The sequence below is a fragment of the Rhinopithecus bieti genome, unplaced genomic scaffold (genome assembly GCF_001698545.2).
Source record: "Rhinopithecus bieti isolate Rb0 unplaced genomic scaffold, ASM169854v2 scaffold_1295, whole genome shotgun sequence".
Classification (NCBI taxonomy): domain Eukaryota; kingdom Metazoa; phylum Chordata; class Mammalia; order Primates; family Cercopithecidae; genus Rhinopithecus; species Rhinopithecus bieti.
This window is the reverse complement of record NW_016803880.1, coordinates 4,426,819-4,450,472: the sequence shown is the minus strand read 5'-3', so window position 1 is coordinate 4,450,472 and position 23,654 is coordinate 4,426,819. Positions and strand designations below refer to the sequence as shown.

General features: G+C 43.9%; 1 long non-coding RNA gene across 2 annotated transcripts in view; it reads left to right on the top strand.

The window, feature by feature from the left end:
- The window catches only part of LOC108518242 (uncharacterized), a 51,714-nt gene that overhangs the window by 217 nt on the left and 27,843 nt on the right, over positions 1–23,654 (top strand). For both annotated transcript variants that reach the window (XR_001882321.1, XR_001882322.1), the window contains exons 2-3: positions 3,252–3,334; positions 21,373–21,445. This is a non-coding gene — a long non-coding RNA (uncharacterized LOC108518242). The remainder of the gene's footprint in view (positions 1–3,251; positions 3,335–21,372; positions 21,446–23,654) is intronic.

The following is a 23,654-nucleotide window of genomic DNA, read 5'->3' as shown; positions in this document are numbered from 1 at the left end:
CGTTTTTATCCGCAGTTCGTTTTTTCTCTCGGTTTGGAGAGGTGGGGCAGGCGTTTCTCGAAAAGAATGAGAACGAGTGAAGCTTAAAGGAAATAGGATTTTCTTTGCTTGTTGAGCAGCAAAAGCCTCATTTTTTAACCCGCAACGTCAAAAGCAGCCACGAGCAACCTGGAATTTCTATCTTTAGAACGAACCAAAGGAGAAAGGCGCAGGACCTGGCAAAGAACCGGGCAACCCATTTACTTCTTGAAAGCAGGGTTCTGGGCTTGGGTTTTGTTTCTTTCTTATGTTTTGTTTGTTTTAGTTTTGTTTTCTTAAAGGGGGCAGTCAGTGTGGATTTTGCGGGGGGCGGGGGTCTTTTTTGTTGTTGTTAAGCATGGATGTAACATCCGCCTGAGTTGGGGACGAAGGAAAAATTAGGAGAGATTATTCGTATTCGACCGCCGTAAATGAGGACTTCTGACCTCAAACTCTGCCCTTGTTCTTCGTTGTGTCTGTCCTAAATTATAGAAATGAACCTTCTGCCACGCCACTTTCTCCTGGATTAAACACAAACCGTCCACTGTCCAGTTAGTGTCTAGATAGTTTAGAATACTCTAGAACTGCCCATATGTGTCCCCTGCTCTTGACCTGAAGTAGCATTAGTCACCAAGCCACACAGGGCTTGGAGCGAAGGACTGAAGCCAGGGAGTGCTCTGGCCTTCCGAGGGCTGCACTGCAGCCTGCCTTCTCTCCCCTGCTCATTCCGCTGACAAGGGTGCCTAGGCCCGGGAAGGATGGCTCAGCCAGTGGGGTTCAGACTTCCTTCCTGGGAAGTCATTTCTGTACCAGCTCCCCTAAATGTTGTCTTGTGGCTTTCCCTGCACTCGGCATTCAGTCTTGACCCTTGGATTACTTTTACCCCTGAATGTCCTTTGAATGTCCTCAACAAAAAAGGGCAAATATTTGTTGTCATGCAGTATTTGTTTGTATGCTTCATGTCCTTTACTTCCTACGAAAGCCAAAGAGGCTGTTACTATTATTATTCCTATTTATCTATTTATACATCAGGAAAGTGAAACTAATGAACTCCCAAATCTAACAGCAAGTAAATGACGTGAAGTTGGGACAGCAGGGAAAAGCCTAAAGTGACAGGACAAACCCAGTTGTTCACTTTCTACACCACATAAAGCCACCGCAATTCCCTATTTGTTCCAGATCTGCATGAGCAAATAAGGCAAAAAAGAAGGCATCTGAATGCAAAGAGAAAGGTGGCCCAAAGCTACAGATTTTGCAGATTCCATTGCAAAATGCAAATGTGAGACCCTTTGTTTCAAAGTTAAGAATTTTAAGGCTGGGCCTGGTGTCTCATGCCTGTAATCCCAGCACTTTGGGAGGCCCAGGTGGGCAGATCACCTGAGGTCAGGAGTTCTAGACCAGCCTGGCCGACATGGTGAAACCCCCATCTCTACTAAAAATACAAAAATTAGCCGAGCGTGGTTACTCATGCCTGTAATGCCAGCTACTCCGGAGGCTGCGGCAGGAGAATCGCTTGAACCTGGGAGGCGGAGGTTGCAGTGAGCCAAGGTCATGCCATTGCACTTCAGCCTGGGCAATAGAGCGAGACTCTGTCTCAAAAAAAAAAAAAAAAAAATTAAGAATTTTAAGATGTCAATGGCAGAGCATTAAACCAAGCATGGGGCTTCTCACACTGCAGGGCCTGTAAGACTTCCCAGGGTTGCATGCCTGTGAAGCCAGCCCTGGGAAGGAGGAGGCAGTTTTAGTTTAAGAGTAAGAGACTTTTATTGAGCATGAAATTCAAAATTGTAGAGATGAGATCATAATCTATAAAAATTAAAGTTCTTAGATTTAGCAGTTTCTCTTTCCACTGTTGAAATTCACCACACTGACACATTCCCTGGTCAAGATGTTCCTGGGGGAAGATGATTTGCTGCTGATTGCGTCAGAATGATGGACATTGCCTGCATGTTCTCCGGTTCCTTCACTACTCAGAGATCCTGATGGCTTTTTGCTTCTCAGTCAGTACCTCTGTTCTGCATTTAATGCCATTTCCTGCCCTGAGGTATCTTCCAGATCTTCTAAGCACCAAATACAGGAACATCCCTAGTTAGAATCCTGCTAAGTTGGGGAAGGAACCAACAGCCACTTATCTGCTGGAATTCCTACAACAGCATCCCCATCCTAGGTTTCAGTGTCTCCATTTGTGAGATATTCACCGGCTCTCCAGACTGTGCATTCTATCTTTGGGTATTTCTGGTTACTCGAATGTTCTTACCCCATTTAAAGCTCACATCCCCCGCCTTTAAACTCCCACTGAGATATCCTTGTATCCCCAGTGACCAAGCAGAATAATTCTTTTCCACACTTCAGATCTTTACACATTTGCCAGTGGTTTTCATGCTTCTTCCTCTAGAGTCTCCTCTTCGCAAGGTAAAACAGGCACTTCCTTCAACAGTTGTATATTGGCATATTTTCTGGTTCCCTCCACACCTTGGCCATTCTCTAAACGTGTTCTGGTTTGTCTGTGTCTTTTGACAGTACTCCACATGTGCTCTGACTACTGCAGCATGGGAGATGCTGCCCACCACTCTGCCTGGAGCCTCATATTGCATTTGACTATTTTAGTAACCACATCCCACTGCAGACTCCAATCGGTCCAGATATCCCAGTTCTATTTTATGCATAGTCTGCTGGGCCACATTTCTGTCGTCTTGTGTTTAGGCTGTTATCTGCACCCCATAAATATCACCAAAAGCAATCGTTAAGTCTGAGCCAGATGAGCCTGTTGGGCTGCCGGAACTTACCATAGACTGGGTGGATCAAACACCCGAAATGTATTTCCTCACACTTCAGGAGGTTGGAAGTCTGAAATCAAGGTGTTGGCTGGGTTGGTTACTTCTGAGGCCTCTCTCCTTGGCTTGCAGATGGCTACCTTCTGCCTGTATTCTCCCATGGTCTTCCCTGGGACTGTGTTTTACTGTGTCCTAATCTCCTCTTCTTATAAGGACACCAGATATTGGGTTAGGATCCACGCTAATGACCTCATTTAACCTTAATCACATATTTGACCCTATTTCCAAATATGGTCACCTTTTGAGGTAGTGTCAGGTTAGGACTTGAACATATGAATTTGGGGGTGGGGGTACATAACAAGTAAGGACTTGGATTTAGAACAGCTAAGACTTATTCTATAATCCTGTCACTCATCTTTGGCCTTTATTTCCAATGAGCAATGGTTCTTTCATTTGCAGTTTGAAGATCATTCAACTCAACAGAAAAAAAAAAAAAAAGAAAGGAAAAGAAATGGAAGAGATCAACTTTCTCTCTGTCCTGTGTGAGTATTGCGTGGTGATCCCCATGCAGCTGGCTTACCCCTCCCGCAATCATCAGGCTCTGAAAAGAAAGAAAATGACCTTTTATACTTTCCTTTAGAAAATTTTGTCAAAGCTTAAACACTGACATTTGTTGACATTTAAAATCTGTATTAGTTTACTAGAGCTGCCATAACAAAATATCACAGACTGGGTGGCTTAAACCAAGAAATTAATTTTCTCACAGTTCCAGAAAAGTCTGAGATGAAGGTGCAGGTAGGATTGGAATCCTCAGAGGTCTCCTTGGCTTGCAGATGGCTGCACCCTTGCTAAGTCCCCACATATTCTTTCCTCTGCACAAGTACCTCTGGTGTCTCTGTGTGTCCCAATCTCCTCCTCTTATAAGAATACCAGTCAGATTATATTAAGGTCCACCCCAGTGACCTTAATTTAATTAGCTCTTCAGAGGCCCTACCCAAATACAGTCATGTTCTAAGGTACCGGAGATTAGGGCTTCAACATATGAATTTTGAGGGAACATAAGTCTATAACCAAACTCCTAAAATTCCCCTAAAATTATTCTCACATTTTAAGCTACTCTCATGTCCTTCCTTGGGAGTGGATTCCTCCTTCTACTTTGTATTCATGTCCTTTTGAAATCAGAAAGCTTCCTAGGTAACTAGGATATTTCTTTAGCTGCTTCCTAGTTGAATATATGGATTATTTATCCACTCCAGACTTCCAGTAGTGTTGGAAATTACCATCCTTTCCATGAAGATGTGACCTTACTGTGTATCATCTATGTTGGCAGACACAGTGATGTGTTTGAGAGTTCCACATGCCTCTTAACCTGTCTTTCCTCCCAGAACTGTATGCTGATTCCTCATCAAAGACCAGAAGTAGATCCTGAATTGTATTCATTCTCATCTCTTTCTACCTTCTCCAAGACAGGACAGGGTTAACTTCTTTATCTTAACGTCAGCCTTCAATGTCTACAGAAGTCTAAACTGTAAATAACATTGAAGCTTTGCATAATAAAATTCTTTCCCCCAGTGGTGGGCAGTTTTTCACATAGTAAAATTCTTTTAATCTTTTCTTTCTTTTTAATGAGTAGACATAAAGAAATACTTAAATAAATATTTATCAACTAACATACCTATATTTAACTACACGTACCTAACAGACCTGAATATAGGCAGAGGATGTGACATTTTACTTACCCTTTTATTAAAGTTACTGCTTCATTTATTGGTCTTTACTTCACTGGTGCATCCATAAAATGTTTACATATTTTTTTAAACAATAAAATAGTCTTAAAATTAGTCCTTCTCTGTAATAACTACATAAAACTGCTTTAGAGACAGCCTTCAGATCAACTAAATTATATTTTACAAATGGGCTTAGGTATTTCAGTAGTAACTCTATGGAACAACAAAATTCACTGTTTAACCAGGGACCAATATTGGCAGCTGGCTTCCATAACTTGTTTGAGGAATGTAGTAATTCCAAGGTTGCTGCAAGGACTAATGTACAAGAATATTCCTGTATTTTGTGGAATAAAAAGGAAGAACAAGAGAGGAGAAAGAAATAGATAGTACCTACAAACCCCAGACATAGGGAGTTCGAAAATCCATCAAGTAGCCAGAAGATTTAATGGAGCCATGTGGGTCTTACGTCAGTTCTTTTCCTGAGAGAACTTTGGATAATAGGGCAACAATATGCTCTGGTGGAAAAGAACTCAGGCCTTGAGAAAGCCTGACCACTACAGTTTCTGAAAAATGCTCCTTTCATTAGGTGGTGTGGTGATGAATTGTAAAGGCACCCAGCACAGTGCCTGGTTTACCATAGAAATCAGTTCTTTTTTCTTGAGAGAACAGCAATTCACAATAGCTGTCACTTAAGTGACCAGCATAATCCTAGCTTTGAGCTTGTACTGACTTTGCCAGGGGCTGCCAGTTAGCGCAATGGCTGTCAACCCCATGTTATTTATTTGGGTTCCCTAAGTAATGTTTCGCTAATAAAAGCTCTAAATTTGTGGGTGATTTGCTCTTATTTTATTTATTTAATAAATAAAAGTGGCATGATTTATTAATTATTTATTTATTTATTTATTTATTTATTTTTTGATCGGAGTCTCTGCTCTGTCGCCGCAGTGCTGCAGTGCAGTGGGCCTGGATCAGCTCACTGCACACCCGCCTCCGGGTTACGCCATTCTTCCTGCCTCAGCCTCCCGAGTATCTGGGACTACAGGCTCCGCCACCTCACCCGGCATATTTTTGTATTTTTTAGTAGAGACACGGGTTTCACGCATGTAGCCAGGATTGGTCTCGATCATCCTGACCTCGTGATCCGCCCGCCTCTGGCCTCCCAAGTGCTCGGGATTACAGGCTTGAGCCACCACGCCGCCCGGCCGATTTATTAATTTAATTAATTAATTATTAGCAGTGGCACAGTCTCAGCTCACTGCAACCTCTACCTCCTGGACTCAAGTGATCCTCCACCTCAGCCTCCAGAGTAGCTGGGGCTACAGGTGCACACCACCATGTCCAGCTAATTTGTGTACTTTTTGTAGAGATGGGGTCTTGCCATGTTATCCAGGCTGGTCTTGAACTCCTGAACTCGTGATCCACCCTACCTGATCTCCTAAAATTTGGGGATTATAGGCACAAGCCACCATACCTGGTTGATTTACTCTTATTTTAATTTAAATAAAAGCAACTCAGGGTTAGCGTCGTATCAGGCTACTCTCACTTCTAGTACCTCTCTTGAGTGTGGGAGTAAGGAATGGAGCTGTAGCTAGTTTGCTGAGAACTAGACAAAACCCTGACCACTCCGTAGGGCGTGTGCCTAGGATGTGAAAGATACGCCTCCTGTTTTCAGATGGCACAGTGCTTGGAAAGGCTGCTTGCCAGAGGTGTTGAAAGGATGCCACTGGGCTGGTCCTGCACAATGGAAGGCCACGTCACATGCTCCAAGAGAGTCACTCCCCAGAGCGGCTGCAGAAAGCCACAGCTCTGTGGCCTGGGATCCTTGCCAACACTGAATACTAGTGATAGACATTGGAGCTGAGGGGATCTTATGTTTCTAGGCAGCTGGACCTCTTTTTTTCTAGTCACATCATACCTGGGGATTGTCTTTCATGTCCTAGAGACTTTGATGAGTAACTCGACTTTTAAAATCCAAGTGAAGGCTATGGCCAGAGAAGCATGACCTGAACCTAAAATGAATGAGAACATTACAGTCTGACCAGCCTTGAGAATTCAGGTTCACATCGCCTAGTGAAACAACATCCTGAATGATGAAGCAAACACACAAACCAACCAACAATTTGTGATCTGAGATACCAAAACAGACACCCCTTTATCACCTAAGATGGACTGTAAGGTTAAGGAAACAAAGTTACCTACAGGGTTAGGGTTCGGGGACTGGCTGGCATGACCAATTTCTCAATTTCTGTGGCTCTAAACTCCCTAATAATAGGAACCATCAGACCCATCCTCTGATTTACAACCCAGACCACTGCAACTCTGATTGGACTGAGGATCACCCTTACAAACATTCTTTTCTGATAAGCAATTGCAGACCTTAAGCCAGTTTCAGCCAGTTTATAGAGGCTGTACACAAACTGCCCTTGGGTCCTGTAGTCCACTTTTTGATGTAAAGAGCCAAATTCTACCTCATTTTAACACGAAAACCCTGCCCCAAAGTGTATATGGGATGTATGTCACATACGCGTTTACCCATTGCCCATGCACTCAGCTCCCCTCATAAATATGTATATCTTTTCCTCCAAACCTGCTGAATATGTATGACTCCATTGTGTGACATGGGCCCTGTGAGGCATGAAACCCAACTTGTCCTTCCCCTCTTTGAAGAGAGAGCACATTCAGCATATGCTGAAGACTATATCTTCCGGGTTTGCAAACTGATATTGCCAATAAAGCAATTTATATTATTTAGCCTTCTACTATTTAGCCATCACGATGGTCTTTTCGATAAATTCACAAAGGCACCATCAACTTTGTCCCTGAGCAAACACCCAACTTCGTCCCTCAAATAACATTTTGTAATGTATTCAGTTAAAGTAAATATAACTATTAGAAACAAAAGGGTTCAGTATTGGTAGATCAGTAAAAAATGTTTATATTCTCACTATAGGTGTGAATAAAAAAAAAGACTGGTACATTTGCTCCCATTAAGGAGCTAATGTTTATATGAGAAAAATATCTGGGCAAAAGAAAAAAAAGCACAGTGAAAAAAAGTACATCAGTAAGTACAATTTAGCATAAAGTATTTGTACATGTATATGTGAATTCATCAGAAGAAAATGAAGCATCAGGCGTGGTGGCTTGTGCCTGTAATCCCAGCATTTTGGGAGACTGAGGCAGGAGGATCACTTGAGCCCAGGAGTTCAAGACCAGTTTGGGCAACAAAGTGAGACCCTGTCTCTACAAAAAATAAAATATATTTCTTAAAATTTAAAAATTTTGGCCCGGCATGATGGCTCACACCTGTAATCTCAGCACTTTGGGAGGTCGAGGCAGGTGGGTTACTTGAGGTCAGGAATTTGAGACCAGCCTGGCCAACGTGGTGAAACCCTGCCTCTTCTAAAAGTACAAAAATTAGCTGGGCATGGTGGCAGGCACCTGTAATCCCAGCTACTCAGGAGGCTGAGGCAGGAGAATCACTTGAACCCAGGAAGCAGAAGTTGCAGTGAGCCGAGATCACGCCACTGCACTCCAACCTGGCAACAGAGCAAGACTCTGTCTGGAAAAAATAATAATAATAATAAAAATTTTTTTAACAAGAAAATGAGTGTTACAGACCTGTTGCGTTGAAAGTGTGAATAAGGGACATTCAGAGGAGGTTTTTTGTTTTTGTTTTTGTTTTAGGGTATTTGATAGCAACCATTAAGAAAGAAGAAAAAAGGCCGGGCACGGTGGCTCAAGCCTGTAATCCCAGCACTTTGGGAGGCCGAGACGGGCGGATCATGAGGTCAGGAGATCGAGACCATCCTGGCTAACATGGTGAAACCCCGTCTCTAATAAAAAATACAAAAAAACTAGCCAGCCGAGGTGGCGGGCGCCTGTAGTCCCGGCTACTCGGGAGGCTGAGGCAGGAGAATGGCGTAAACCCGGGAGACGGAGCTTGCAGTGAGCTGAGATCCGGCCACTGCACTGCAGCCTGGGCGACAGAGCGAGACTCCGTCTCAAAAAAAAAAAAAAAAAAAAAGAAAGAAGAAAAAGAGGAAGTTCCAAGGAGAAACCATGTAAATATATCAAGAGTGTTCATGCTGGGGGTGGTAAATGGGAGTTAGCTATAGGAAGAGATTTTGTTTTGTTTTGTTTCGTTTTGTTTTGTTTTTGAGACTGAGTCTGGCTCTGTCACTTAGGCTGGAGTGCAGTGGTGTGATCTCAGCTCACTGCAATCTCCGCCCCCCAGGTTCAAGTTATTCTCCTGCCTCAGCCTCCTGAGTAGCTGGTATTACAGGCATGCACCACCACGTCCAGCTAATTTTTGTATTTTTTTAGTTAGAGACAGGGTTTCATCATGCTGGCCAGGTGGTCTCGAACTCCTGACCTCAAGTGATCCGCCTGCCTCAGCCTCCCAAAGTGTTGGAATTACAGGTGTGAGGCACCACACCCGGCCAGGAAGAGGTCTTAATGTTAGAAGAGCTGAGGAATTTAGGTCAGATGGAATGGGCAGCAGTGGGCAACTACTCACTACAGATTTCCTGATCATAATCTGACATTTTAACATTTCTAGAGGTTTGTCCACGGGGAAAGCAGAGGGAGATCTGGAGGATGAAAAAGTTGAGATCAGGAAGAGAAGGAAGAAGAATGTGCCAGGGGTTCCAGGAATGACCATAGATAGGGTCTGTGAAAAGTCTGTGAAAAAATCACACAAGGACACCTTATTACTAATAAGGATGCCTAAAGATTATCGTGTGTCAAGCTGAGGACAGACAGGATCTCTGAACACTCATGAGTTATATTGGGTTAACACTGCATGTCACAAATGAAGAGGTGAAAGAGTAAGGGGAAGAGAAGGAAGGGTTTGTACCCAGTTCTGTCTTACCTGGACACCTTTAGTGGCAATGCTGAACTGCAAAGGAGAAAAAGTGATATGAAAACTTTTTTTTTTTTGAGACAGAGTCTCAGTCTCACTGTCTTGCCTAGGTTGGAGTGCAGTGGCATGATCTTGGCTCACTGCAACCTCTGCCTCCAGAACTCAAGCTATCCTCCTGCCTCAGCCTCCTGAGTAGGGGTGGGATTGCAGGCGCACATACGCCTGGCTAATTTTTTTTTGTTTTGTTTTGTATTTTTAGTAGAGATAGGGGTTTCAACATGTTGCTTAGGCTGGTCTTGAACTCCTGGCCTCAAGTGATCCACCTGCCTCAGCCTCCCAAAATGCTGTGATTGCAGACATGAGCCACTGCACCCAGGCTGAAATCTTTTTTTTTTAATGAAGGAAATAATAAATTTAATTTTCATTTCGTATTAGAAATCAGAGGTACGTGCAATAGGAATTAACTTGAATATGATGTATAAAGTTTGAAGGAAAGGTGAGTGATAGATGAACATTGGTGATGTAACTCTGGAAGTTGTCTGTCATAACTGATGACTTATCCCCATCATATGTGCTGAAAACTACTCAGATGAAGTTAACAACTTGATATTACAAAATAAGCATATATGTTTTGTGTTTATGAGAACCTGATAGTCATTTGGAGACTTACTTAGTACTTGAGGGATGAGATATAGATAGCCCTGTGTATTAGGGTTTTCCAAACCAACAGAACCAATGGGATATATATAGATATACAAAGACACTTCTTATAGGAATTGGCTCAGGAGATTATAAAGGCCAAGAAGTCCCAACATGTGCCCCCTGCAAGCTGAAGAACCAGGAAAGCCAGTGTAATTCTTACATCTGAGGCTGAAAGGGCTGAAGAGTGGCTGCTGGTATTGAAGGCTCAAGAACCTGGAGCACTGAAGTCAAGGGCAGGAGTAGATGATGGATGTCCCAGCTTCAGAAGAGAGAGCAAATTTGCCTTCCTCCACCTTTTTTATGATTCCTATGCTCCGTTAATTGAATGGTGCCCACTCACATCAGTGAGGATGGGTTTTGGTACCCAGTCTATTGATTCAAATGCTAATCTCTTCCAGAAATACTCTCACAGACTTGCCCAGAAACAATATTTTACCAGCTATCTGGGCATCCCTTAACCCAGGATGGTCTAAGGGACAAGTGGACACATAAAGTTAACCACCATACCCTGCAAATACGGTATGCGAAGGGATCGAGTCATATTTCATACCAAGATGATTCTCCAATGCATAGATACCTTGGAATAACACTTCTTATAAAATAATGAATAACATTTGCTAGCACAAGTTCCAAACTGTGTACCATGGAACCCTAGCTCCGTCGTATGTTGCTCGGTGTTGCATGCATACCCGAAAAGAGGTCTGTAATCAAGTAACTTTGAGAAATAGGAGGTTAAGTAAAATTAAACAGATATCTTCACTTTAAGATGCATACAATTTTTTAAGATGATAATCTGCATTTTGAATTTTAAAGAAGGTAGGTAGCTTCAGTATGTAGCATCATTCCCTCTCCCCATTTCTTGTTTCTTTTTCTTTTTCTTTTTTTTTTTAGGCATAGTCTCACTCTGTTTCCCAGGCTGGAGTGCAGTGGCAAGGTCTCCGCTCACTGCAGGCTCTGCCTCGAGGGTTCAAACGATTCTCATGCCTCAGTCTCCCGAGTAGCTGGGATTACAGGTGTGTGCCACCATACCCGGCTAATTTTTTTTTTTTTTTTTTTTTGTATTTTTAGTAGAGACGTGGTTTCACCATGTTGGCCAGGCTGGTCTTGAATTCCTGACCTCAAGTGATCCACCCACCTCAGTCTCCCAAAGTGCTGGAATTACATGCACACATGACCACACCTAGCTAATTTTTGTATTTTAGAAGAGACGGGGTTTCACTATGCTGACTGATCTCGAACTCCTGGCCTCAAGTGTTCCACCCGCCTGAGTCTCCCAAAGTGCCGGGATTACAGGCATGAGCCACCGTGCCTGCCTGGCCCCTCTCCCCATTTTTTTGTTTTTGTTTGCTGCATCGACTCCTAGTGTTGCACAAAGCATGCTTTAGGGAACGTGGTTTGGAAGCATTCTAATTGAACCGTTGGATTTTTTTAGACCCTTGTAGAAGTGAAGGTTTATAGTGTACATTTTTGTCAAAGCAGATGGGTTCTTTTCACTGAAAGTTGTTTTCACACATGACCTTGAAAATAAATTAATAAAGAAAAAAGGTAGAAATATTAGGCTGACAGATATTTTAAAGTAGGGCATAAGATGCCATAAAAAGCCTTTTGAAAGTTTAAAATAGGAGTTAAAGTGTGTGTTATATGGAAGATACCAGATTAGAGTCTTTGAATATTTATTATATAAATGTGAGGGTATATGACCAGCTTCTTCCCAGTTTGGGGGAGAAATGGGACGGCATTCAGTTCACATTTGAGAGTGCTTCTCTTTAAATTTTCATAAGTGGAAAGGAAGAAGATCACTAAGTTTACAAAGACAAGTCTCAGAATAGGACTTTCCTTCACTGTATTGCCTTTAATCATCTAGTGGGAGGGCCCTCAAGAAATGGCCAGGACTCTATGAAGATTGGTGAAGAGTTTCAAGGAGGAGAATTGAAGGAGACAGCTATGGGATTAATTTTGAGAGATGCCTTTGCTGAAATGTTTCATAAAGTATACATGGAGAGCAAGGGCACGAGGAGATAGAGAACTCTCTGGGCCAAACAATAAATCAGAATTTCAATAGTTTTCCTCTGTTAGTCCTTATTGAAAAATTCGTCTACTGCTAATGGTGTCAAGTGGCCCTGCCAGCCCTCATTATTGTACCAAAAAGCAAAACAAGGAAAAGGTTTAGGGAGCCAAGTCTAAAAGGAATATCATTTATGTTTCCCAACAATCAGTAAAAACAGATTCTGTTACCTAAACCTTGCAGAACCAAGGGTCCTAATACTCACTTTATTCTGGCGAGTTTGTCCGTCTAATAAAAGATACTGACAGGCCAGGTTCTTTTCTCAGATAAACAGTAAAATAACATGGCTATAAACAGAAAAAAATGGTGAAAACACAAATCTTGGTATATTAAGCCATTCTTGCATTGCCAAAAATAAGTATCTGAGACTAGGTAATTTATAAAGAAAAGAGGCTGGGTGCAGTGGCTCATGCCTGTAATCCCAGCACTTTGGAAGGTAGAGGTTGATGGACAACCTTAGATCAGGAGTTCGAGACCAGCCTGGCCAACATGGCAAAACCTCATCTCTACTAAAAATACAAAAATTAGCTGGGTCTGGTGGCACGCACCTGTAATCCTAGCTACTCAGGAGGCTGAGGCAGGAGAATCACTTGAGCCTGGGAGCAGAGATACTGCCTGCACTCCAGCCTGGGCCACAGGATGAGACTCTATCTCAAGAAAAAAGAGAGAGATTTAATCAGCTTATGATTCCGCAGGCTTTGCAGGAAGCCTGATGCTGGCATCTGCTTGGCTTCTGGTGAGGCCTCAGGAAGCTTACAATCATGATGGAAGGTGAAGGGGGAGTAGGGATGTCACATGACCAGAGCAGGAACAAGACAGAGCATGGTGCCACACAGTTTTAAACAGCCAGATCTCATGAGAAGTCACTCATCACAAGGACAGCAACAAACAGATGGTGCTAAACCATTGATGAGAAATCCACCCCCATGATCCTATCACCTCCTACCAGGTCCCGCCTCCAATACGGGGGATTACAATTCAACATGAGATTTGGATGGAGATAAATATACAAACTATATCATTCTGCCCCTGGCCCCTCTCAAATCTCATGTCCCTCTCTCATTTCAAAATATAATCATGCCTTCCCAACAGTCCCCCAAAATCTTGACTTGTTCCAACATTAACTCAAAAGTCCAAAGTCCAAGTCCAAAGTCTCATCTGAGACTCATCTCTTTCCATCTATGAGCCTGTAAAATCAAAACAAGTTATTTACTTCCAAGATATAATGGGAGAATCAGCTTGGGTAAATATTCCCATTCCAAAAGGGACAAATCAGAGAAATCAAAAGAAAGGGGCTATAGTCTTCATGCAATTTCAAAACCCAGTAGGGCAGTCATTAAACCTTAAAGCTCCAAAATAATTTCCTTTGACTCCATGTCCCACATCCAGGGCACACTGGAGCAAGGGGTGGGCTCCCAAGGCTATGGGCAGCTCTGCCTCTGTGGCTTTGCAGCTGGGTACAGCCCTCATGGCTACTCTCACAGATTGTTGAGTGCTGTGACTTTTCTAGGCACCAGGTGTAAGCTGCTGGCAGATCTACCATTCTCAGACCTAGAAGGCAGGGCCCCCCTTCTTACAACTCTGCTAGGCCATGCCCCACTGGGGACTCTGTGTGGGGTCTCCAACACCATACTTCCCCTTGTCACTGCCCTAGTAGAGGTTGTCTTTGGAGGCTCTGCACCTGCAACAGGTTTCTGCCTGGGCACCCAGGCTTTCTTGTACAACCTCTGAAATCTAAGTTGAGGCTGCCAATCATTCTTCAATCTTATATTCTGTGTACCTACATACATAACACTGTGTGGAAGCCTCCAAGTCTTATGGCTTGCATTCTCCAAAGCGGCAGCCCAAGCTGTACCTGGGTCCCTTTGAACCGCAGCTGGAGCTTGAGTGGCTGAGATATGGAGAGCAGTGTTCCAAGGCTGTGCAGGGCAGTGGGGCCTTGGGCCTAGCCCACAAAGCCATTCTTTCTTCCTAGGCCTCTGGGTCTGTGAGGGAAGGGGCTGCTGCAAAGATCTCTTAAATACCTTCAAGGCCTTTTCCCCATTTTCTTGGATATTACTATTTGGATTCTTTTTAGTTAGGCAGATACCTCTAGCAAGTGGTTTGCTCTGCAACCTGATTGAATTCTTCCCATGAAAATGGGCTTATCTTTTCGAACACATGACCGGGCTGCAAATTTTCCAAACTTATATGCTGTCCTTCCCTTTTAAATATGAGTTCCAGCTTTAAGTCACTTCTTTGCTCCTATATCTGAGTTGGGCTGCTAGAAGCAGCCAGATCAATTCTTGAATGCTTTGCTGCTTAGAAATTTCTTCTGCCACGTACCCTAGGTCATCACTCACAAGTTCAAACTTCCACAGATTCCTGGGGCCTGAAGAGAATGCAGCCAAGTTCTTTGCTGAGGCATAGCACATGTGATCTTTGCTCAAGTTCCCAGTAAGTTTCTCATTTCCATCTGAGACTGTCGCAGGCCTGGACTTCGCTATTCATATTTCTGTCAGCTTTTGGTGACAACCATTTAACCAGTCTCTAAGAAATTCCAAACTTTCCCTCATCTTCCTGTCTTCTGAGCTCTCCAAATTCTTCCAACCTCTGCCCAGTTCCAAAATTACTTCCATATTTTCAGATATCTTTACAGTAATGCCCCCCATTTCTCAGTACCAATTTTCTGTGTTAGGTCGTTCTTGCATTGCTATAAAAAAATACCTGAGATGGGTAATTGGTAAAGTAAAGAGGACTATTTCCCTCACACTTCTGCAAGCTTTACATGAAGCACAGTGCTGGCATCTGTTTGGCTTCCGGTGAAGCTTCAGGGAGCTTTCAATCATGGTAGAATGCAAAGGGGAAGCAGGCACGGCACATGGTGAAAGCATGTGATGAGCAAGAGAGAGAGAGCAGTTGGGGGTGTTGCCACACACTTGTAATGAGACCAGATCTCATGTGAACTCAGAGGGAGATCTCACTTATCACCAAGGGAGTGGCCCAAGCCATTCATGAGGGATCCACCTGCATGATTCAAACACCTCCCACCAGCCTCCACCTCTAACACTGGTATTATACCTCAACATGAGATTTTGACAGGGACAAATATCCAAACTATACCACTTGGTTTTCAGGTCGTTCCAGAGCACTAGCTCTACCCTGGCTTAAATCCTGAAATATATCAAATTTATGCTAGTTTTTGACCAACATAAGAAAACAGGTCAAAGATTTGCTTAGTCGATTGTACCATTTCTGCCTTAACTACTTGGAAGCTACTGGGAATTTTCTATTTTAAAAATCAGGTTGTATCAAAATTGTTTGCTGCTTTTTTTGGTCGTCTTCTTTTTTTTTTTTTTTTTTTTGAGACAGAGTCTTGCTCTGTTGCCCAGGCTGGAGTGCAGTGGCGTGATCTCTGCTCACTGCAAACTCCACCTCCTGGGTTCCCGCCATTCTCCTGCCTCAGCCTCCTGAGTAGCTGGGACTACAGGCGCCCGCCACCATGCCCGGCTAATTTTTTGTGTTTTTAGTAGAGACAGGGTTTCACCATGTTAGCCAGGATGGTCTTAATCTCCTGACCCCGTGATCCGCCCACCTTAGCCTCCCAAAGTACTGGGATTACAGGCGTGAGCCACTGCACCCAGCCCTGTTTGGTGCTTTTTGACCAAAATCTCTAAATAACTCCAAAAGCCATAAACAGACTATAGCTAGAAAAAGGCAGACAAAGATATTAGAAACCAAGCTTGAGTAACTCAAGTCTTTAATGCTGTCTTACTAGTCTCAGTAATTCAACACCTAGGAAGCATCCACAGAAGACATTTTATCAATCAAAACAAAGAAGCTCGGGCAAGCACAGCGATGTGTGCTCACTCATAGGTAGACTTGTTTTTGAAATCAGTTTTCAGTGATATTCATTCAGTGTAAGATTTAGTCTCCATAAACCGAAGCACAGCACAACTTGAAGCTTTACTGGACCCTTGGGAGTGAGAAGCAGTTCTGTAAGGTGTCTGTGATTAAGTAGCAGTTTCATCCTGATTTTTCAAGCTCAGAGCTCTCTACACTTTCACATGCTTGAAGACAAGAGGTTGAACAATTGGCCCAGAGGATTTTTTCCCTCTCATTTATGTAATCTTCTGGTAAGGAAGGAAGGATGTGACTTAACATGATTCTCCTTCAATCTGAACATTCCAGTGTACCTTCTTTCCCATCCCATTCCATATATACTCTGTGCCTGTTTTTGTTGTTGTTGTTGTTGTTTGTTTTTTGAGACACTCTGGTCTCACTCTGTTGCCCAGGCTGGAGTACAGTGGCATAATCATGGCTCACTGCAACCTCAACCTCCAGGGCTCAAGCAATCCTCTTACCTTGGTCTCCTGAGTAGCTGGGACTACAGGTGGGTACCACCATGCCCAGCTAATTTCTTCAAATTTTTCATAGAGATTGGGTCTTACTTTATTGCCCAGGCTGATCTCAAACTCCTGGGCTCAAGTCTCCCAAAGTGCAGGGATTGCAGGAGTGAGTCACCGTGTCTGGCCTCTGTGACTATCTAAGTCTCTTTTTCACAACTCTCTTACAGCTCCTGTTAGTTGAGGGGAAAACATCTGGAATTACAGTGTTTACAACTGAAAGGGATGAAGTAGTCATTTAGGCCAAGTCTTTAATTTAATGAGGATTTACTGGAGAGCCAGATAAATGAAGTCCCTTGCATACCGTCATTTGAATATTTATTGGCAAAGCTTGGCCTTTGTCCCCTTGACTTCTCATTTCATCTTGTGGTGCTTCCAGGATATGGCCACTTTGCTAGACCTGAGTCATAAAAGCAATGGGGTGCTAAGACCAGCCATACTATATGAAGTGGTGACAGTTTCCTCATCTAAAGTTGGGTTATCTTTCTAGAATCTTAGAGTTGGAACCCAACTCAGAAATCAACTGTTTGATCCTCCCACCAAGGCAGGTATCTCTCTTGCAATATTCTTGAGACAATCATCTGGCTTCTACCTCCTTACTTTCTATTATCAGGAGCCAGCTTCAGGAAATATAACATTTCACTAGAATTTTTGTGTTGTTACATTTAGCTAAAATTTACCTTCTCTTCATTTCCGTCCTTATATCCCAACACTGCCCCATGGAGTAACACCAAATGCAAAGACAAACTGTGCTTTCGGCCACAGGACACTACTTTAGAAGTGTTAAAATACTTATCCAGTATTTCCTCAAGCTTCTTTTTTTTTCTCAAAGCTAAATATCTGAGTTGTCTAAACTGTGCCTTATAGGTTACAGTTGCTGGATCCCTTGTGATGCTGAACTTTGAATGTATTCCTTTTGGCAAATGACTGTATCCTATTTATCCACTAATTCGACAGATATTTAATAAGCACCTACTAAGTTGAGGGAGATTTTAAAAATACAAGCATGTGAATAAGAAAATATACAAAGTGGTATATAACAATACAGGCTGTGGAGAAAAGTTAAGCAGATCAAGGGGAGGTGGAAAATTTGTGTATGGTTAGGAGCTTGGTGCCTTGCTATTCTGTTAATACTCACAGTGATCAGGAAAGGCCTCACTGATGTAGTGAGCTTTGAGCAAACATGTAAAGGAAATGAAGGAGGAAGACTTGCCACTGTCTGGGGAGAGAGGATTTGGGCATAGAGAATAGCTCCTGAGGCAGAAATAAGTCTGATGTGTTTGGAGAACAGCAAGGTGGCCCTTGAGGCTCCAGTGGAGGGTGTGAGTGGGAGAGTGGGAGGAAGTGAGGTCAGGGAGGTTGTTACGGGCTGAGTGGTGTCTCCCTGGAATTCATATGTTGAAGCCATAAGTCCCAGAACCTCAGCACATGACTGTGTTTCGAGATAATGTCTTTAAAGACCTAAAATGAGGTCATTAGGGTGGGCCATAATCCAATATGACTGATTTTTCTCACAAGAAGAGGAAATTAGGACACAGATGGGCACAGAGGGAAGACCATGTGATGACACAGGGAGAAGAGAGCCATCTATAGCTATAAGCCAAGCCGAGAAGCCCCCAGAGAAGCCAATCATGTTGACACCTTCATCTCCGGCTTCCAGCCTCCAGAATAAGTGAGAAAATAAATTTCTGTTGGTTAAGTCACCCAGTCTGTGGTACTTTATTATGGCTGCCCTAGAAAGCTAACACAGAGGAGAAAAGGGCCAGATAGTGTAAGACCTTGAAAACCATTTTCAGTTCTTTGAGCAGAAGGGGAGCCAGTGAGGGTTTCTGAGCAGATGAAGGTGATGATTTGGCTCATATTTTAAAAGCATCACTCTAGGTTCTGTACTGAAAGAAGTCTATGGGGAGGCAAGGACAGAAGGAAGAAAACCAGGAGGAGGCTGTTGCAGAAATGTACATGAGGGTGGAAGGCGGTGAGGAGAGGGAAGTTTTGGAATATATTCTGAAGTTAGAGCCGAAAGGATTTTCTGATGAACTGGAATTGTGATGTGAGAGAAAGAAAGGAGTCAAAGATGACCCAAGGCTTTTGGCCACAGCAACTTGGAGAATGGAGTTAGCATTCATTGAGATGGAAAGGACTGTCGGAGCAGTGGGCTTTTTTTTTTTTTCTTCTTCAGCTTTTAAGTTGAGGGGTACATGTGCAGAATGTGCAGGTTTGTTACATAGGTAAACATATGCCATGGTGGTTTGCTGCACAGATCATCCCATCACGTAGGTATTAAGCCCTCTGTCCATCAGCTATTCTTCCTGATGGAGCAATGGGTTTTAAGGGGGGAGGACCAAGAGTTCAGTATGGACACATTAAGATGAAGATGCCTACTCATCTTTGAGTTTGAAATGCCAGCTAGGCTGTTGGATGTATGAATTTAGAATTCAGAGGAGTGGTCAGGGTAAAGATACAGATGGTACTGAGTGAGATCACTTAGGGTGAAATGAGGACAAAAAGAAGGATTTGGAAGCTGGGGACGGTGGCTCATGCCTGCAATCCCAGCACTTTGGGAAGCTGAGGCGAGTGGATCACTTGAGGCCAGGCGTTCAAGACCAGCTTGGCCAATATGGCAAAACCCTGTTTCTACCAAAAATAGAAAAATTTGCCAGGCATGGTGGCAGGTGCTGTAATCTCAGCTACTCGGGAGGTTGAGGCATGAGAATGACTTGAACCTGGGAGACAGAGGGTGCAGTGAGCTGAGATGGCGCCACTACACTCCTGTCTGGGCCACAGAATGAGACCCAGTCCCCCTGAACTCCCCACAAGTAAAGGATTTGGCATTAAGCCCTACTGTACTTGGAAATGTTGAGGTTGTTAAGATGAGCAGGAACCAGAGAAGAAAGCAGAGGAGGGGCAGCAACTGGAGTAGGAAGAGAAAGAGGGTGGTTTCCAAGAAGCCAAGTCAAGAATGTGTTTCATGAGGACAGAATGACTACTGGGTTAATGCTGCAGATACTGTGTGTTTAATAAGATAAGGACTGCATTGCATTCAGTGATAGAGAAGTCACTGGTGACATTGACAAGAGCCAGTTCAGAATGGTGGGGACAGAAGTATGATTTGAGTGGGCTCAAGAGAGAGTAGGGGAAAGAACTTTGAGTCAGCAATGATTAAAATATTCTTTTGGAGGACTTTTGCTGTGAAGGGAGCAAAAAGCTGAAGGTAGCTAAAGGGAAATACGAAGAGAAGGTAATTTTATTATTATTTTTTGAGACAGAGCTTAGCTGTCACCCAGGTTGGAGTGCAGTGGTGGGATCACAGCTCACTGCAGGCTCAACCTCCTTCACTCAAGTGATCCTTCTATTTCAGCCTTCCGAGTAGCTGGAACTACAGGCACATGCACCACACCCAGCTAATTTTTTTATGAGCTTGAGCCCAGAAGTTTGATACCAGTCTGGGCAACATAGTGAAACGCCATCTGTACAAAAAAATACAAAAATTAGTGCTCGCTTCAGCAGCACCTATACTAAAATTGGAAGGATACAGAGAAGTTTAGCACAGCCCCTGTGCAAGGATGACACGCACATTCGTAAAACATTTCATATATTTGTAGAAGCACATAGAAAAAAAACACCAAAAATTATCCAGATGTGGTGGCGTGTGCCTACGGTCCCAGCTACTTGGGAGGCTGAGGTGGGAGAATCACCTGAGCCTAGGAGGTTGAGGTTTCAGTGAGCCGTGATTGCACCACTGCACTCCAGCTTGGGAATGGAGTATCGCCCATGCTGGTCTTGAATCTCTGGGCTCAAGCAATCCTCCTGCCTCAGCCTCCCAAAGTGCTTGGATTAGAGGTATGAGCTGCCACACCTAGCAAAGAGGCTTTTTTAAAAATTGAATATGTGACAATATATTTGTATGCAGAGGAGAATGATTCTGTAACAAAGGAAAATGAACAAAGCAGGAGAGGGAACAATTGTTGGAAGAATGTCCTAGAGTATATGAGAGAATGGCACACAGAATACAAGTGCAGGAGTTGGTCTTAGATGGGACTAACATCTCTAGCTATGTTGCCTTATAGACAGCCACATGTAGCTATTTAAGTGTAAATTAATTTAAAATGAAGACAATCAAAATTTTTTCTGGGCGTGCTAGGTGACTCATGCCTGTAATCCCAGTACTTTGGAAGGTCGAGGTGGGTAGATCACCTGATATCAGGAGGTTGAGATCAGCCTGGCCAACATGGCAAAACCCCATCTCTACTAAAAATACAAAAATTAGGCTGGGCGCGGTGGCTCACGTCTGTAATCCCAGCACTCTGGGAGGCCGAGATGGGCGGATCACGAGGTCAGGAGATCGAGACCATCCTGGCTAACACGGTGAAACCCCGTCTCCACTAAAAAATACAAAAAACTAGCCGGGCGAGGTGACGGGTGCCTGTAGTCCCAGCTACTCAGGAGGCTGAGGCAGGAGAATGGCGTAAACCCGGGAGGCAGAGCTTGCAGTGAGCTGAGATCCAGTCACTGTACTCCAGCCTGGGCAACAGAGCGAGACTCCATCTCAAAAAAAAAAAAAAAAAAGGTACAAAATTTACCTGGGTGTGGTGGCACACACCTATAAGTCCCAGCTGCTAGGGAGGCCGAGGCAGGAGAATTGCTTGAACGCAGGAGTCAGAGGTTTCAGTGAGCTGAGATCATGCCACTGCACTCTAGTCTGGATGACAGAGCAAGACTCCATCTCAAAAAAATAATAATAATAAGTTGTGCTAGCCATATTTCAAGTGTTCAGTTGCCGCATATGGCTAGTGACTACAGTACTAGACAGCACCAACAAATAATATTTTGGTCATTACAGAAAGATCTGCTGGGCAGGCCTGAGCTGAGAAATGAGGGAAGGCAGACATATGTATGAGCACCTATGCAGAGAGGTGAGTAGATGTGGTGGGGAGAGCTTGTGGAAAGTCTTTCCTGATTTCTTCTGTTTCTCACTTAAGGCTACTCAGGAAAAGTACCTGGAGCTTTGAGGAAAAGGTGCAGATTATATCTCTAGGAGATAGAGTGAGGGGACACGGGGAAAATGGCAGGATTGCAGGACAACTTTTAAGATCCACTTCAGGCCAGCACAGTGGCTTACAACTGTCATCCCTTTTTTAAAAACTTTGAGACAGGATCTTGTGCTATAACCCAGACTGGAGTGTGGTGGAGCAATCTCGGCTCATTGCAGCCTCAACCTCCTTGACTCAAGTGATCCTCCCATATCAGCCTCCACTACACCTGACTACTTTTTGTATATTTTGTAGAGACAGGGTTTCACCATGTTGCCCAGATTGGTCGCCAGCCTCGGCCTCCCAAAGCACTGGGCATAAGCTACCACACCTGGCCACACGTGTAATCCCAACACTTTGGGAGACTGAGGTGCGGGAATTGCTTGAAGCCAGTTCAAGATCATCCTGGACAACGTAGTGAGACCCCATCTCAACAAAAAAGAATTTTAAAAGTTAGTCAGGTGTGGCCAGGTGTGGTGGCTCATGCCTGTAATCCCAGCACTCTGGGAGGCTGATGCAGGCAGATCACAAGGTCAGGAGATTGAGACCATCCTGGCTAACACGGTGAAACCCCATCTCTACTGAAAATACAAAAAATTAACCGGGTGTGGTGGCAGGCACCTGTAATCCCAGTTACTCAGGACACTGAGGCAGGTGAATGGCGTGAACCCAGGAGGTGGAGCTTGCAGTAAGCAGAGATCGCGCCACGGCACTGCAGCTTGGGTGACAAAGCGAGACTCCTGGCGACAAAACGAGACTTCTGGGCGACAAAAAAAAAAAAAAAGTTAGGTATGTGGTTGTATTAGTCCGTTTTCATGCTGTTGTTAAAAGACATACCCAAGACCGGGCAATTTACGAATAAAGAGGTTTAACTAACCTACAGTTCCATGTGCCTGGGGAGGCCTTACAATCCTGGCGGAAGGCAAGGAGGAACAAGTCACATCTTATGTGGATGGCAGCAGGCAAAGAGAGAGCTTGTGCAGAGAAACTCCCATTTTTATTTTTAAGCTATCACATCTCATAAGACTTATTCATTATCATGAGAACAGCAGGGGAAAGATCTACCCCCATAATTCAATCATCTCCCACTGGGTCCCTCCCACAACATGTGTGAATTATGGAAGCTGCAAGGTGAGATTTGGGTGGGGGCACAGAGCCAACCCAGATCTGTGGTGCTCACCTGTAGTGCTATCTACTTGGGGGGCTGAGGCCAGAGGAGCCCTGGAACCCAGGAATTTGAGTTTGCAGTGAGCTATGGTGGGCCACTGCACTCCAGAGTCAGCCCCTGTCTCTAAAAATAATTTTTAAAATATCCACTTTAGGTTAGTGATCTCTAATTTAGGGAGACCAGTCAGCATGCTGTGGAGTTTTCTCCAACTTACGTTCACTGGCATGAATGCACTGTTAGAGTAGACAGAAAGCTGGGGCTTGTCCAATGAGTAGTTCTCTATCCTGGCTGCATGTTAGAATCACCTGGGTGAGTTATTTAAAATGAAAAAAAATCAGAAGCCTCATCCTTGTAGCCAAAGGATCTGATTGAACATTCTGAAAATGGGGCCTGAGCAACAAACACTCTATTTAAAGCTCCCAAGGTGATTCTAACACAGATTTTTTTTTTTTTTTTTGAGACAGGGTTTCACTCTGTTGCTCAGCCTGGAGTGCAGTGGCGCCATCTTGGCTCACCACAACCTCTGCCTCCCAGGCTCAAGCGATTTTCCTGCCTCAGTCTCCCGAGTAGCTGGGATTACAGGTGCATGCCACTACCACCTGGCTAGTTTTGGTTTTTTTTTTTTGTATTTTTAGTAGAGATGGGGTTTCACCGTATTGGCCAGGCTGGTCTTGAACTCCTGATCTCAAATGATCCACCCGCCTCGACCTCCCGAAGTGCTGGGATTACAGGCCAGATATGTGTTTAAGAACCACTGAGTTAGAGTAAGAATGTGGAGGAAATGTGCAGAGAAGAGATGAAGGATGGGGAACTGTGTTACTGATGGATGTGGGTTCCACAGGTGCAAAGAAAGGCACTTAGGGTTTGTGCAGGGATGGGGGATGGGATCAGATTGAGAAGTGTTCAGGGCTGATGAGTGATGAG